Source organism: Micropterus dolomieu, linkage group LG18, assembly GCF_021292245.1.
Source record: "Micropterus dolomieu isolate WLL.071019.BEF.003 ecotype Adirondacks linkage group LG18, ASM2129224v1, whole genome shotgun sequence".
NCBI classification, from domain to species: Eukaryota; Metazoa; Chordata; class Actinopteri; order Centrarchiformes; family Centrarchidae; genus Micropterus; species Micropterus dolomieu.
Genome location: NC_060167.1, coordinates 31,658,038 through 31,675,644, shown reverse-complemented (window position 1 = coordinate 31,675,644; position 17,607 = coordinate 31,658,038).

Below are 17,607 nucleotides of genomic sequence, written 5' to 3'. Positions count from 1 at the left end.
TCACACTGCAAGGTTTTCTAATAGCTGGTCTAAATACATGATAGGTTTCTAATTCTTATTTTCAAATTGAGCTCAGTACGCAAGGAATGATTCAATGTATGTCTCAGGGATAACAAAGCTATCTCACTTCTATCACCTTCTGCAATCCCTCCCCCGAACACTGCTGCCTCCTCACCCACATGTGCTGAAATCTGCTGAGGCAGGTGAAGATGGAGCTTCCCACCCAGGACAGGTAATTTTGGCGGGGCACAGACAGAACGTTGACCCTGGCGTGGCTGGGTGCCATCTGCAACCACTGAGAGAAGCCAAGCTGCCATACTGGCCATTTACAGCTCCTGCCAACTGGGATCATGCTTCTTCAGCTGTTCACGATGTGCTCGCCAGGCCAGGTCACACTTATGATGGGGTGGTAGGAAAGCATCGCATAATGGCAGGATCACTTACAATCCAGCTCCCCCTTTTTAGAGGATCAAGTTATGGGAAATCACTTTTGTTTGTTCTTTAAGCAAAGGGGCTTGAAGGACTTTTGGGAAATACCCTTATTTGCTTTCCTGCTTAAAGTTAGAAGAGAAGATCGATACTACTTTCATGTTACCAAGAGAGACGATAAGCTTAGCTTACCATAACGACTGGAATAACAGAATGAAAACATCTCGCTTGGCTCTGTAAAAAATTGTGGTTTTTACACTTCTGTATTTTATAATTAAACAAAAGAGATATAACAAGTTAATTAGTGACCTTTAGGGGTGCTAATAGGTGATATTTGTGTACCTTTGGATGGAGCAGCATATCTTGCTGCCATGGGGTTTATGATAATGCACTGCAAATAAAGCAGTAAATGCACCCCTCAACCACTGGTCACTAGACAAGCCAAAATACACAGCAGATTGGCAGTATTGTGACAAGTGTGAAACAAGTCAGATTTAGAAAGGCCTAAGTGATTAGGAGCAGTTGGTAAGTTTGCACAGAGAGATGTCTGATATGTTCAACATTGTCTGTACAGTCAGTTACTTTGTCTCCTATCACGACCACATCAATGATGTAATGAAGCAAGCAGTACTTATTACAGAATTTGGGTCAGCTGTCATCTCTCAACACAGAGACAGAAGAGACAATTGGGCATCTGTCACCAGGATGTCATGTTCTTTAGGAAAGATCCACAGTTCCTCATCGTGCAGAAGTCTCAAATGTGCCATGGAGAACCTGTGATTACACTGATCACTTCTCCCTTTGTGGTTGATTATCAATGGGATGCGCCCTCAGTGGAACATTGTCTGAGACATGGCCGTACACACGATAGAGTTGCTTATCAATTCATTGTCAACAAGCTCCAGAATTACCACAAGCTCCTCCTGTCAGGGTTGGCAGGCTGTAATGTGTGTTTTATCTCCTATCAATCCAGGAACAGAGTGTTAGCATATAGAGATTCTGGTCTAATTAATGCAGACATTCTGCAGTCCTCACATCACATCATGTATACGTATATACCGTGTATTTTCTTTACATGAAAAGTTCCTGTCTTTGTCATTTTTCCGTCTCCAACCATCTTCCAAATGCTTTTTTTTATAGCGTGCCCAGTACTTTTGGTCACAGACAGACTGTGCTGTTTCCCTGCAAACGTCTGATATCACAACAGCATCCATGGCCTTGTAGCTTCCCAGTGCTCAAGCTGGAGTTGCTATAGCAACGGGTGATCAGAGGGGTTATTTTTCTGTGTTTGTGAACATATTGAGGAGATGATGGGGAAACGAGCCAGCTACAGAGGATTTTGTACTCTCCAGCAGTGGTGGAAAAAGTACATTTACTTAAGTACTGTACTTAAGTACAATTTTGAGGTCCTTCCGATTTATGCTGCTTTTCCAACTAATAAAGGATAATATGTTATTATTATAGGTTAAGCAACCCAGCAGTGTATAGAGTGATCAAAATTACCCCCCCCCCCCTCACCAGATGCAACATTAAAATGATGTACTTACACTAGTGTAGCGTGTAACATGATCAAGATGGTGATGATGAAGAATTTTAAATCTGTCCAGAGAACTAATAAACTTTTCACCAGAAATCTCAGTTTTCCCATGACCTTTGCAGGACTCAGGAGGTCACTAATGGAAAGGTTGAATAAGAATCTCTTTATTTATGTCAGGCATGAATAATGAAGGTTGAGAGGCAACTCTGACAACCTAAGCCAGTTTAGTAAACTACAACTTGCTTGGCCATACCATGGCTAATATAACCTGACACCACCATCTTAAGTATGAAAATTAGAATATCATGAAAAAGTGATTTTCTTTCAGTAATTTAGTTAAAAAAGTGAAACTTTCATATATTTTAGATTCGGTACATATAAAATAAAATATTTCAGGCCCTCTTTTGTTTAAATCGTGATGAATACGGCGCACAGCCTATGGAAATCCAACATCCATACCTCAAACTATGACAATATTAGAATAAAGAATGTATAGTACAGAAATGTCTCTGTTCGCAGAGTGCTGTGTCAAGGCATATTCATGGAAAGTTGACTGGAAGGCAGGAAAAGTTCACAAGCAACAGCCTTGAGAGGATTGTCAAGCAAAGCCGATTAAGGAACTTTGGGAAGCTTCCCAAGAAGTGGACTGAGGTTGGAGTCACTGTGCATTAAAAGGCAAACCAGGCACAGACGTGTCTAGGAAATGAGCTACAAGTGTCGCATCCCTAATGTCAGGCCACTCCTGAACCAGACACAGTGTCAGAAGCCTCTTTTCAGATGAAAGTAAATTTAGCTTTTAATTTGGAAATCAACGTCCCAGAGTCTGGAGGACGAGTGGAGAGGCACAGAATCCAAGTTGCTTGAGGTCCAGTGTGAAGTTCCCAGTCTGTTATGATTTGGGGTGCCATCTTCTGGTGTTAGTCCACTGTGTTTTATTGTCAAGAGGAAAATGAGCGACACCAGACCTATCAAAGCAACCTGGGCTTCCTTAACACCTCGGCAGTGCCACAGGCTGATTGTCACCATGCCATGCCGCATTAATGCAGTAATTCATGCAAAAGAAGCCCCTACCAAGTGCTGAGTGCATAAATTAACCTTTTTCAGAAGTTCAACTTTTCAGAAGGTCGGCATTTCTGTATTTTATTCTAATATTCTATTATTTTTATATGAATTTTCAATTTCCATGAGCTGTAAGTTGCAGTCTTTAAGAATAAAACAAAAAAAGCCTGAAATATTTCACTTTAATTGTAATGAATCTAGAATATATGAGTTCCACTTTTTAATGTAAATTACGGGGGAAATAAATGTTTTTGACAATATTCTAATTTTCTGAGATGCACCTGTATACTTGCTATATGCACAATATACACTGAACAAAAGTATAAGTGCAACACTTTTGTTTTTGCCCCCATTAATCATGAGCTGAACTCAAAGATCTAAGACTTTCTCTAGGTACACAAAAGGCCTATTTCTCTCAGTGAGTTGCCGAGATAATCCATCCACCTGGCGTCTCAGGATGCTGATCAGACAGCATGAGTATTGCACAGGTGTGCCTTAGGCTGGCCGCAATAAAAGGCCACTCGAAAATGTGTAGTTTCACTGTTTTGGGGGGAGGTCATTATCTAGTGTCGCTGTTTGCCATCTGCCTTGTACATTGAAAACCCGGATTCATCAGTGAAGAGAACACCTCTCCAAAGTGCCAGACGCCATCGAATGTGAGAATTTGCTCACTCAAGTCGGTTACACGAAGAACTGCAGTCAGGTCGAGACCCTGATGAAGACGACGAGCATGCAGATGAGCTTCCCTTAGACGGTTCCTGACAGTTTGTGCAGAAATTTTTTTGTTTTTTCAAACCGATTGTTGCAGCAGCTGGCCGGGTGGCTCGTCTTAGACAATCTTGGAGGTGAAGATGCTGGATGTGGAGGTCCTGGGTTGGTGTGGTTACATGTGGTCTGCGTTTGTGAGGCCGGTTGGATATACTGCCAAATTCTCTGAAACGCCTTTGGAGACAACTTATGGTAGAGAAATGAACATTCAATTCACGGGCAACAGCTCTGGTGGACATTCCTGCAGTCAGCATGCCAATTGCCTCATGAGCACCTGGCAGATGCTATGCACGCGTTTCCATCACAACCAAACCAAGTGGTTGCCATCCAGCGGCCTGCTCAGAGCAAGAGGAGCAGAGAAAGCCAACTCAAGCAGAAGTTGCCCAAGTTCCTGGGCGCTCCACAGGAGAAACACATCAGCTAACCAAAATTCTCCATAGAACCGAATGCATCCCAGCATGCATCAGGGCACCCCATAGAGAAATGGCATAGCTCCTCCATCATCCTCCAGAGCAACGTCCCCCCTGGTCAAATAAAACTCTCTATGACAGTGGGGTTGATGCTACATATAACTTAAAGTTACTTAGCCTTAGTTCAGGAGTAGGATCTCTCTTCATTATAGGCCTAACTATGATAAAGAACCATTAAGTATTTCACTCATACTTCCCAAGAACCTCTCAGCTGCTGACTGGTGCCTTAAATTTTCCTCTACCCTTAAAGGTTTGCTCGACTTTTCTCCTGGTTTCCACTTATAAATGTGTTTGGCTAAGATGTCATGCTGCTCACTCATAAAATGTGCCTGTTGCTATTTTCATGGCTTTGTTAATTCAATCATCTATCAATTAAATTTTCATGTTCATGCTGTATTCAGACCACTTGGTAATTGCCCGAGACTGGGGACGTAATCGATGTTCGCTCTTCTACCTGTTTTCTGTCCAAAAACAGCGGTTCTTTGTGTCAACAGAGACGTCTGGCGGGCCACCATCTTGGTGAGGTCGGCTTAGCTGGACATTTTGTTTCTGTCATCAGATTGAAGTAGAGAAGAAGAGTTTGCTTTGGCGGAGGCGGTCTTTATCGGCCTCTGCTGGCGACCCGTAGGAGCTACACAGACATGCGGGATATCAATTCGTCTCTTCAATAGGAAGAGAAAGAGCCCACTTGCAGCCCTGTAGGATGTTCTGTTCTCAAACTATGGCCTGTAAAGCATGGGAGTGCTTTTGGTCATATATATTGACTATTTTTTATCAATATTAATGTTTTGGAAGGTTTATGTTATTTGCAAAGTGGTTGTATGGAGATAAATAGTGTATTGAAGAAAACTCCCAATAAAAGTGAACATATAAACAGTCAATATGGCCAAAACATGGACATTCGCCTGGTATATTTTTGAAAGATTGTGTAATAACTGTTGTATACCAGTTTCTTTTCATCAAATTTACAGTTACAGTTTTATTCCAGGTGTATTAGAAGATATTGATATGATATAGAAAATATCATATGTTTTCTGTATTGCATCTCCATGTAGTCTGTAATGATAAAATAAATATGTTAATGTGTATGTCAATGGATTTATATTCCTTAGCTTCTGACCTTTCAAATGAGACCAGAATTATGCATCTAGGCGTAATGGTTAAGAAGATATTACTGATTTATTTTGGGTTCAGTAGTCATTAGTTGTGTGCATATTCATTGCCTTTATCCATATTTAGGACCGCAATGGAAATACGCCTTTTGGCTTTATAGTGTTTGTATCCTTTTGATGGTTTTGGTAGTTAGGGCATCTCCTGCAGGCACAACTTGAATATTGACAATCAGTAAAGAAGTTGAATCAATCAATCAATCAATTCATTAATTTTTTATACCGAGTAGTTTAATAAACCTTTCATTTATAAAGAAGTTGATGATTTGTGAATGATATATACGGTCACTGAATACCTAGTCAAGGATCTGATCGAGACTGAAGTCATTACATTATTGATCATATTGCAATGAATTATGAATAATGAATTAAATTAATTCATTATTAATTCATTGTATAGGGTGGTGCCCCATTGTGAATAAAATGTAAGTAGAATTCCGTTATTTGATATACTGATTATTTCTGATCCGCTACTTCCTTTTACCAAATTAAGGCCCTTCGCTGTGATAATTCTTCACTTTACCATATATAACTACACACTGTAACCAATTAATATACTAAGTTTTATACTAAGGTACTAAAAGTACATTTGGATTTTTTTCTTTACTTTTTGATTTTGAATGCAAGTCTTTTACTTGTGAGTATTTTTATACTATTTTTATATTGTTACTTTTTCTAAAATTAAAGATCTGAATTCTTCTTCTACCACTGCTCACCAGCACAACAGCTTTTTAAAAGCGTGTACGAGTGATAAATGTCAACCTGTTATTGTTCCTCATCACTGAAACATGCCAGAACAACTAAATCTGATGTAATCACTTTGCTATGCTCCTCTTTTGGTGACAGTCTATGAATGGATGTCTCTTCTGGCAGAAACCTGCTGCATGACAGCAGCTCCTGAAACAAGCTTTTCAGGAGGAGCCCTTCTGAGATGTGAAATCATGAAGGCCACAGCATGATTTGATATCACCCCTACAGAGGGGGTGCTGCTGACACTTTACTGCCACTTTTAAAGGTCAGAGCTGGAGGCATCGGCAGCAAAATAAGGATTATATTACAGCATCTAGTAATTGTAGTGTGTTGCAGATGGCTTGCTTTTAGACCACTGATTCATGCAGAACAACATGTTTTAAAAATGGTTTATGGTAGTATATATAGTAGTATATAGCTCTCAGTTTTGGCATGTTTTGAGTTTCGATAGCTGTTTTTTTTTTTTTCTCTTATCGTTGTCTCTGTCAGCATACATAATCATGTATCACTATTCCTGGAATAAAAGACCATATGGTACATGATTCCAAGACATGGACATTGTTGTTGCGAGTAACATTGATCCAGAGGAAGGATGAATGTTTCCCCATCAAGCCCATCACAGCACTCAGAGGCCACTTTAAAGCTTGTAGATCCATCCACTTCCCCATTAGCAGGATTTTTTTAGCATCCTGCATCATAGCCAATGGTGAAATTGAAATTAAAATTAGAACAACTGAGAGGCTGCAGATAGTATATGTAGGATCTGAATTTTAAAATACATCAGAAGAGGGTGCTTTTCAACAATTTCTGTGGCAAAAAAAAGTCAGTAGCAAAGGAACAATGAGAGTGGTTACTGCAGGTAGAACTGTCTGACTTCATGCTTCATATCGAAAACGTATTTTACCTCCTATGAATTTACAGTAAACATCACGTAAGACAGATATTAGTTGGCCACCTGTGTTAAAAAGTAGAAATAGAAATGTGTGGCTTGCGACATTTTATCCCTTCAAATTAATTAGACATGCCTCTTAACTCTTAAATGCCTGTCTCTGAACACTGAAGAAATCCCAGAGTGTCAGTATATCTATTTCCATAACATCAAAGATATTCTAACTTAGGATGAATGATGAATGTGTAGACATTAAATATTAGATTGTGACAGAAGATAGAGTTGTGTTATTCTGAAAAGAGCGTAGTACTCACCACTCCTCTAATATTCCTCTAATAAAACTGACTACCTTCCAGCAGGTGAATGTGTTTGTGTTGAAAGTGCCAGAACTCAGAGGAATTTTCAGCGCAGGCAAACAGCCAAGTGGAAGAGCTGTTCGACATTCAAATGTCTTCATGTCTGTTTATTTATGGCAGGTACTGTATATCAGTCCTTGCCAATATTCTCTGTGCTATTTTTGGCTTTCCTGAAATAACACAGTAAGCTCATTTCTCTCAAAGGTTTTGAGAGCTTAGTTTAGATTATATGAATGAATATCCATGATCACCATGATGATGAAGCTCCACAGATTTACTTCTGCAACTTCTGTAACAGAGGGAAAGGCTGTGAGAGTGATGAAAATTAAGCTATGCTTATAACATCACAATTATATTATTTTAATTAATTAATTATAATATTTCTACATTTTGGGAATATTGATACTGTTCTCATGTTTGTATGGTTAATACAAAGCTACATCCAGGAGACAGTTAGCTTAGCTTAGCATTAAATCTAGAAACTGGGGGAACCAGCTAATGTGACTCTGTCTAAAGGTAACAAATGCCGCCTACCGGCACTTCTAAAAGCCACTAATTAACACAGTCTTGTCGTCTTATAGTAACCGTAAAGTTGCCAGGTGTAGTGGACAACGGTGTGGATTTGTGCATTTAATATTAAATAAATTTGGATCTACTCCAAATTCCTCTTTTCCTCTCCCAGAGAGGAGCAGGAGGGTTAAAGGAGGGCTGAAGAGACCCCAACGGAAGGGGGGTGGAGAGGTCACTTTCTCTAAGTGCTATTCATGAGCAGTTGATCGCAAAACTGGCCACCTTAGGCAACAGCCAACATAAGTCTCGGTGCCTGGCTGTTAAACTGACAAAAGGGACATTAACCAGCGATTAGCATTTCCCTGAACAGCCTATCAGAACTCCCCTTAAGTTATCTGTCCGTTAAGTTACACTGGTCTAATTCAGGAACGACCAAGTTCCCTTTTTAAGCTTTTGCGTCGAGCCAACTTCACCGAGGTCAGACCAAGCCACGTGGTCTCGCCAGCGATAACAAAGAAAACCTGAAAACAGCCGAATTGCCAAACGGAGGACGGCTTCTTCAGTCAGACACGGAGAACCCCGGAGAATCCCTAGCAAAAAGCCAGGATCGGGCAGCTAGCGTGGGACCCGTGCAACAGGCCAAAGCAGGCCGCCGACAAGCAGTAAGACCCAAAAAACATTCTGTGGTCAGGGATGTCCCATAATGTTAATATTGTCTTTTTAATTCCTAAACTCATAGCTTACTTTCATTAGTTCTCCTCTGCCGTATGAGTCAAAAGCTTCCCACAATCGAACCTCCATTCTCATTGTTTAGCCATTGTTTATTGCCCTGATGTATTTAACCACCCTTTTATATCATTTACTTAGTTAATAAATTCACTGTAATCAAGGAAGTGTGTGTGGTGACTATTTCTACGTCCCCGCCAAGAGAATTGACCCTTTAGATATGAGACTGACTGATTGATTTAAGATAATTGAGCTATTATTACTGATCACTGGTGAATAATTGTATAGTTATTAAAAGGTCCGGAGACTCTAGGATAATAACAACTCCGGTGGTGCCCTTTTTAAACGAGAGCTTTTTATGGATTAATTTATTTTTGAATATTAAAATTCATAATTGGGTATTAATTCTCATAAATTTATTAAAATTCATAGCTAGTTTTAGACATGCTACACAGGCAACTCCAGGAGACTCCAGGGAGTGACTGTGCACAGCCAAGACTTGCAGCACATTACCATGCAGACATGAGAGTGGTATCGATCTTCTCATCTAACTGCCAGCAAGAAAACAAATAAACGTATTTTCCAAATTGTTAAAGTATTCCTTAGTTATGTTTGGTTGTTTTTGTTGTTTGGTTCAAACCCACCACCCAAATGGAGTTCCATCAACCAATCAATTTGCTTGACACGCAGGTCAAGTCCAAGCAGCAACCTTCAGGTGCCTGAAAAGTGATGCCAATGTGGAAGTGCCCTCAACCTGCATTCTTTCTAATGGCCAACAGGGGGCCACTCCACTGGTTGCAAAAATAAGTCAGACTGCATTGTAGTCTATGACAAAATGACCATACTACTCATTTGATTTATTACCTCTTTAAACACATTCCTAATGAGTCTATGGTCTCAATCACTAGTTTCAAGTGTTCTTCAGTACAGCATGATGTTCATTTACTAAGTTACGGCCCTATTTAGTACAATTGATGATAAAGCAGGGTATGCTTTAGGGTGTGGATACCTTGTGATTGACAAGTCACAACACTGATCTGTCAATTAGGATAAAGGTGAATTGGATCCACTGCACTGTGTATTTTTAACTAGCCGTGAACTTGTCTATAAGTGTTGTTGGTGTTTTTTGTCTAAGAACTTTGACCCTTTCACATTGTGTTTTCACTTCACGAAAGTTCATTGAAACATTTTGGTCAAAATGTCTTGTTCAGCATTCACTTATACTAAAAGACACTCTAAGGAGTTGGCTGTTCACTTTTCCGCTAAGTACATTTTGTTTTAAGCCTGTTTTTTTGCTAGCCAAAATTAGCAATTCATATCACAGTTAACGTGAATCATGGATGCACCTTGATACGCAAGCTAGCTAGGCCCACCCTTTCATCTGAATATGGTCACTTCTTGTTCCAGAAAATCAATATGATGTGGCCAAACACAAGGCTTCACAATGGTATTCCACAAACTAATGGGTGACTTCACATTGGCTACGTCCACTTCTTTTATACAGTCATGTCATTGATATTTGGGAGATGTACATGTCGATATCTACAACCTGCAGTTATCCATGATACACATATCTGCGTTGGTCCAGGGAGATTTTACGTGTCTTCGGACAAGCATAACTTCAGCATCAAGCCAACCTAGGACACAATGCTTACTTCCATGAAGTCACTTCTGCAAACTTTTGCAGACTGACATGACATGGGATGAAGCAACCTCCAGCTATGGCCAGGTTTGTATGGACAGGAACATGCAATAGTCTCATTGTTTGGTATTCATCTGTAAACAGTTTTCGGACTCCGGCTCAGACTCCCTATGCAGGCTGTTCAAACTCTGTAAGTGATGTGGTTAGAAGTGACAACATGTAACTGAAAAACTACAAGTGTCTAAAAAAAACAGTCACCACTCCGTATTTAAGGGAACATTTATGAAATAGAACTTTACCAGGATGGCATGTCCCAACTCCAGGCTTAAGTTATGTTTTCCTTGTTTCTTGGTTTCAGTGTGTGACTACCTTCCCTTACCGGATTGGCTTCACCTGTCCATCATTATCCTTGCTCACTTGTGCATTTTGTCTGTGTCCCCCCCTTGTCTGTTGCCAGATTTTCTTTTCTCTCTTTATAGTGAGCATTCCAGCTTTATCTTTACCTGCTCATTTAGTGTGTAACCTTTGCCTTCTTGGACTGATCACCTGTGCACAGAACCCTGCTTTTAGTAAAAAAAACTTTTATTCTACCTGCTCTGTGTTTTGAGTCCTTTTTCGGTCTGCACCACATTGATAATGGACCCCGACCATGTCCTGATGTTGGCACCCAATGGTCACTGCTCCAAATTATCAGCAGTCATCATCTGTGTCAATCATGAAGATAGCTACGGCCCTATTACCTCTTTAAGAGGGAAAGTTGGCTACAAGAGCCGTGTCTACATTTTTAACGGTCCCCTGCAATTCTGCTGAGCTACTGTAAAAGTCACCAACACTGTCTCGTGCCAGGCTCTTCGGGTCCATCTGTCAGACTAAGATCATGGCATGAGATTGGAAGGATGCCAGCATTGTTGTAATCCTGCTGTGTGCAAGGAAGTAAGATGAAGAAGAGGCGTCCACATTATCACCAAAAGATTCTTGCTTGTGTTATATATTACATTACATTGCTTTTCACTCACAGACCTAATAAAGGGATTAGACACTATCAACTCCACTATCATCTGCAGAATTGTTTCTAGGCCACAATTATCAACACAATGGATCTCAGTATGGCATACTGAAATCACTGCTTTACATCTCGTCTAAATTACATAATTTATGACATGTTTTAACACTTCCAAATTCAGAGATGATCATCATGAATGCTAACAGTGGATACGCACATGAGCCCTTACAACTCATCATCTGCTGTTTGGATCATGTGACCCCGCCCAGGTCCACTAACTTTCTTAAGGCGTACTCACACTAGGCCCAGTTGCCTTGTGCCGTGCCCGAGCACGATTGCCCCCCCTCCCCACTCTCCCGCTGGCCTGCGCCTACACTTTTTTTTTTTACTATGCCTACTTGAAATCATATTTGAATGCAGAGCTGCGTGTAGCGCACATATTCGCTTAGCGCCTCGTCTCTCTCGCTTGCTCCCTCTCTCATGAACACCGCTGCACACAACGTAAAGCTGTCAGTGTGGAGATCCACCTTAAAAAAAGTTATTAGCAAACATGTAAAGAGCCTAGCTAATAAGGATATCTGTGTTAATGTTAGATCACAGATGGGTTGTCGAGGTTAGCACGCCCCCCACCCCTCGCACGGCACAGTGGCGTTTCTGTCCAAGTTCCATGCTCGGACACGGTCAGCGATCACACTGGTGAAACGAACCGGACTTTGGGATTTAAACGTGCTCGGGCACGGTGCGGATTACCTAGTGTGAGTACGTCCTTAGTCCTGTGTGGTCAGTTCAATACTTTGAACAGATCTGCAGACATAAACTCTTCCAGTCTCTACATCATGCAACTCTAACATACATTGGCAAATTTGTGATAGTGCCCTCTGATTGGGAGGAAATCAACAATCTTGCAGAGTGATGCATAGAGAACAACCTACTGCTCAACATCAACAGAACCAAGGGGCTGACTGTTGATTTCAGAAAAAGGAGGGGAAGACACACCACTGTCTACATCAGTGGAGCTGAAGAAGAGCATGTGAATAGCTTTAGGTTCCTGGGAATCAGCATCAAAGAGAGTCATGGTCTTCTCACATCTCCAAACTTATGAAGGCTAAATTCCCTTGCCAAATACTTTTTCAAGGGATAGTAAATGATTGTAATTCAATATACTTTCCTACACACCCCTGACTCTGTCAATGGAAAACAAAGAAAGTGGTGTGGACCTTGCCACACAACATTGTTACAGCCACTCTGCCAGTGCTAATAGTGCTTGTGCTCAGGAGCACTGGGAGAGAGAGTTCTATTCACCTGCACATTCAAACATGCTGGACTCAAGGCACTGTGAAGAAGAAGAGATAGCTGAGAAACAGACAAAGAGGAAAAGGTCTGACGAGTATAAACTGAGAAGAAAGTAATATGACCAGGCAAGGGCGAAGGTGTGTCAATGCTGGAGAAACCTCTGAGATTGGGGGGCGGGGCTTATTATGTTCACATAATAATACATTCCACAAGACTGTCTGATCATCAGTGCTTTTTCCAATACAACCAAACCGGTTGTGGTGCATGCAGCTACAGTAGGCAGAAAGTGCGCTGTATGAGAGTTTGGCTCACACCTGAGGTCATGTACGAATTTATCATAGATGATCTGATTTGCCATACTGTGAACTACTTTTGAATCACAGGTGCCACACCAACAGAGGTGGTTCTCAGACAGATGGTTTCCTTGACAACATTATTTGATAAGCTCTCTCAAAGCGATCAAAAGTGGGGAATAAAAAGCCACCTACTCAATAAGTCATAGACTGGTGACGGCAACTCTATCAATGCTTGGGGCAATTTGGACGTCGGTTTTGCACAATGACACAAGTTTATTCAGGAGGAGGGCAATTATGCTTTAACTACATGTACAGAGCGTTCATGTGAAGGTGCTGCCACAGATATGCTGCCATAAAGTGTCACCATAGATGAGGAAGAATAAGAATGATAGTTATCTGAGAAGAATGAACATATAGTGATAGATATAAAATTGCTTTTTGAGGTGGATTATTCCCCAAGCAAAAAAAAAAAAAGTATGGGTCACGGTTAGTTTATCCACCAGATACGATGCTTTAAAGATTTAATATTGAGTGTTATTTATGACATTTCACAATAAAATGCTTGACCAGGAAACTTATTACACACCCTCTGTCTCCCTTTATCTCTTGCTTTCATTCCTAGATTGTACACTGATCATACATACGGAAATGTGTTACTTGCACTGCATCACTGAAAGTGTAACACACTTACTATATAGGGTCTTGTGAAGTAGCTCAAATTCCAAAACACATTACGAACTTGGTGTTTATGATTCGTCAACAAATTAAATGCAATGATCCCAGATTGAATGACACTTCACTGATGCAACCATGGCAACCTGGAGAATAGGATCCAGAATCTTGATAGGCTGTCGCCATTGAGACTAAGCAGCCTGGTTGCATAATACTCTCAACCTTGGCTTTGATGTGTTCCTCTTTATATCTTTGTACCTGCTGTGAATGTTCATGTAATGTGTTTAGACGGATAAAAAATTATTGCATTTAATAGAGACAGGTAAAAGTGGTACATGAGAGCCTAAAGGGAAAAAAAGGTCAACTGCAGTTTCCAAAACTGTACTTTTAGTCTTTACTCAAGTATTTTTTGGGGTCAGTAATCTACTTTTTACTTTGCGACATTGTTTATTACTTACAACTAGTCTGCATTTTCCTAAATTAACCAAAATGATCCATCCAAGCATACAAACACACTATAATGCAGAAGGGTCTCCCTTACATACAAAGTACCATGTACTTGTGTCTGATATTAATGAGCTGGACAAATGCAAAAACATTGGCAGGCAAATACCTTTTCCATTTAAAGTTTGATTGTTCTACTAATGTAATTCAAATCCAGTAACTACACACTATGCCACTGGTGGCCATGTTGGAAAGCTGCCTGCATCACTCTTTCAAAAGCCAGCAGAAATACTTTCACTTTACATTAATGGCATATTAATTTTATACAGAACGAATGTAGGCTTCACACTGTAAAACACTGATCCTGATATATTAACAGAATCCTCTCGTTGAGCAGAACATGGCTTTCTTTTAATGGAAATTAGCTTATTTCTGTTCTCTAATTCATCGCATTTGTTGCTTTTGTTTTATGGGTAAAGAATTTGTTTTATAACGATGCCTGATGGTGAATTCATTAAATAGAATGTCGCCGGTGAAACTGATTTTGGCTTTGACTCAGTAGGTTACCAGTTGTTATTTATTCAGGAAACAATCATTTTTGGGAAGCATAGGGAGAGAGCAAATATACCCAAAAATACCCTACTTCAATGAAGTAGGGTAAGCCTGTGTTATTGCCACAATAATACTTTATGTTGTAAAGATTATGTTCATGTCCTTTAGGAATAATGAAATTGTATTGGGTGCCTGTGCTATTGGATAAGGTAAATCAAGTGCAGCGCATTTCATATCAAAACAAGTGGTCCATATCAAGATAACAACAGATACAGGCAACAATAGTAAGCTAGACAGCTAGATAATCAACATGCAAATCAGAGCGCATTCCCTAGAAATAACCATGTTGCACTGTAGCTTCTAATTTGATGCACAGCAGATGAAACACTTATTATTCCAAAAAGAGACATGACTCCTTACATATAATAACTTGTGAAGTTCTTTGGCCCGCACACATTAAACAATATTATAACAGAAAGTAACTTGTATTTTGAGTAGTTTATTGACCGAGTACTTTTATACTTTTAATTTTCACTTTTACTACAGTAAAGTTTTATGGGAGTAATTGTTCTTTTTCTTGAGTAAATATTTTCAATGATCAACCCACCACTGAAAGTCTTATCTTAATAATGTTATCCATTGCTCATACAGAACACAGCAAGATGACAGTGAAAACAATTAGCACACAAATTAACAGTCTGTTTTTGTATGCATGTTTGCGTGCGTGTGTCTGTGTGTGTGTGTGTGTTTGTGTGTGTGTGCGCGTACGCAGGGTGGATCAGCCCAAAAACTTTCCAAACTACTTCCAGCAGACTTGAGCAACAGAGAGAGTTTCACTTCTGTCTAAGCCATCTGGTGCTCCTTTAATAAAATGTGTTTGAACTGTGTTACATATTTTTCAACTGGTCTCTCCGTTTATGCAATGCGTCCTAGAGAAGAGAGAACACAGAGAGCAGCGGCACGAAGAGAAAAGGAAGAGAAAAAGTAGTGGGGGGGGGGGTGTACAAGCTGGTGGCAGTGGGTGGGTGTTGGGGGATGGTGGGGGTGCAGAGAATGAGAGTATGAATGTCAATTTAAAATGCAGTGCCTTCCCTCTAACACATGACCGTCACTTCACCCATTTAAAATATGATAATCATTTTGTTCCTTATAAGAAACATGGATTTCATAATAAAGCGTGTTATGAATCAGGAACAAGGACAGCCACTATATTTTGATGAGTCTATTAACAAGTTAAACATTAATGATGACAGATTATACATTGTCTGAGATTCAATGTTGATGTTACTTCTCATTTTTCAGCCAAGTAAGCAAATTATTCTTCCATGGATTTACATGGAGTTCATACACAGCAAGCTATGGCAGATGCATTTTGTTGTGAAGAAAATGTCCTTGTGTGTGTTGAAGTAGAGACGAGGGGGATTCAAGGGGGATACAAAGAGCAGAGGAGCTGACCTCAGAAGAGGACGCCTTCTGTGCTCTTAATTACCAGCTATTCCTGAGAGAGAAAAGACGTTTATCTGCGCTGCAAGCACTGTGCACTTGTTTTCCTGCTCCGCAACCCCCCTCAACTCTCGCATTTACTGCATCGCTGAAACACACCCTCAGCTCTTTGTCACTTAGTCATTTAATGATGCTCCTGTGCAAAAACAGGAATTTTAACCTACACCAACTTCCAGGATTACTCATGAATATTTCATATGTGAGGTACAGAATGTGCCATGATCCATAGCTGATGGAGAAGACTAGATGTATCAGCATTTTATCCCCTTCATCTTCCAATGATGTGACAGCAGCTGGAGAACCAATCCCACCCCTCCCCAACCCAACCGGTCTGTAGCTGTCAATGATCCCTACATGTAGAGTTGGATTATCAACTCTTGTTGTATTACTACTCCTCATCTTCAGCATCCCGCAGTGCCTAATGAGTCTCATTAGAAAGCAGTTACAGATGGAAAAACACATAAATATGTGTGCACAGATTGTTTTGGATGGATTTCATCTTGCACTGGATGTTCCCGGAGGAGCTGACCTTGTCAAGCAACACATATTTCATACTTAAACAAATCCAACATGGCCCTAAGTGGAATCAGTGTGCGGACAAATTGCGCTGAAGATAATGTATCAAATAACAGGCTAAATCCAATTTCACAAACACATCCCCTTGAGGTAAGATTCGCTTGACTACTGATCCCTGCCAAACACATACACACACACACACTGAGAGTGAGAGTAGAAAGAGGCAGCATTTCCTTATTGTATTCCTATAGATAGCAGAGAAATTGAATTTTTAAAAGAATGAGCATCTTTCATTTTGCCACTACCCGTCTAACAATGCCTGCTCGCAATGGATTTTCTATCTATAAATACATATCTTCCGATAGCAGTCAGGCGTGCTGAGGTGAAGTGCTGCTATTCCATTAATACACCTTTATTGGCTTGTTAATCCTAAGAACACTGAGCTTGGATGTAGGCATAAAGAAGGGAGATTACATCCCACGGGTCTCCCAGGCTAAATGGACACACACTCTCACACACTCACTGACACACACATCAATATACAATGATTTTGCCATGTATCTTTGCACACAGTGGAGTAATGGTAAAGAATGGAGTGATCTGTATTTAAAATTTTATATGCACAAGAAACAAAACCTGGTAGAACTAGTTGTTCTTCTAGTCCAGAGGCAGAATCTGGAGCTTTCAAGAGCTCATGTGTCCCCCAAATATTTGTGTACATAAACGTATTTATTTATAGCTGAGACCTTAACCTTTCATTTTCTGTTTGTCAGAAAAGTCTAACATAAATGATGCCAGATACAAAAACAACAAAGAGTGAAAATTGTGCCAACCGACCCCCCCTTACAAAAATGAACCATGGTACTATTATAGTATACTGTATAAGAATTGTATAGTGGTGTTATACAGTATTTTTCACCAACTTTGGTATTACTATAGTTTTTTATGTAGTATAATTTTAATAACTTCAGTAGTAATACTATGTGTCTAGGTATTTTTGGTATTCCTATATTGTTGTAAATA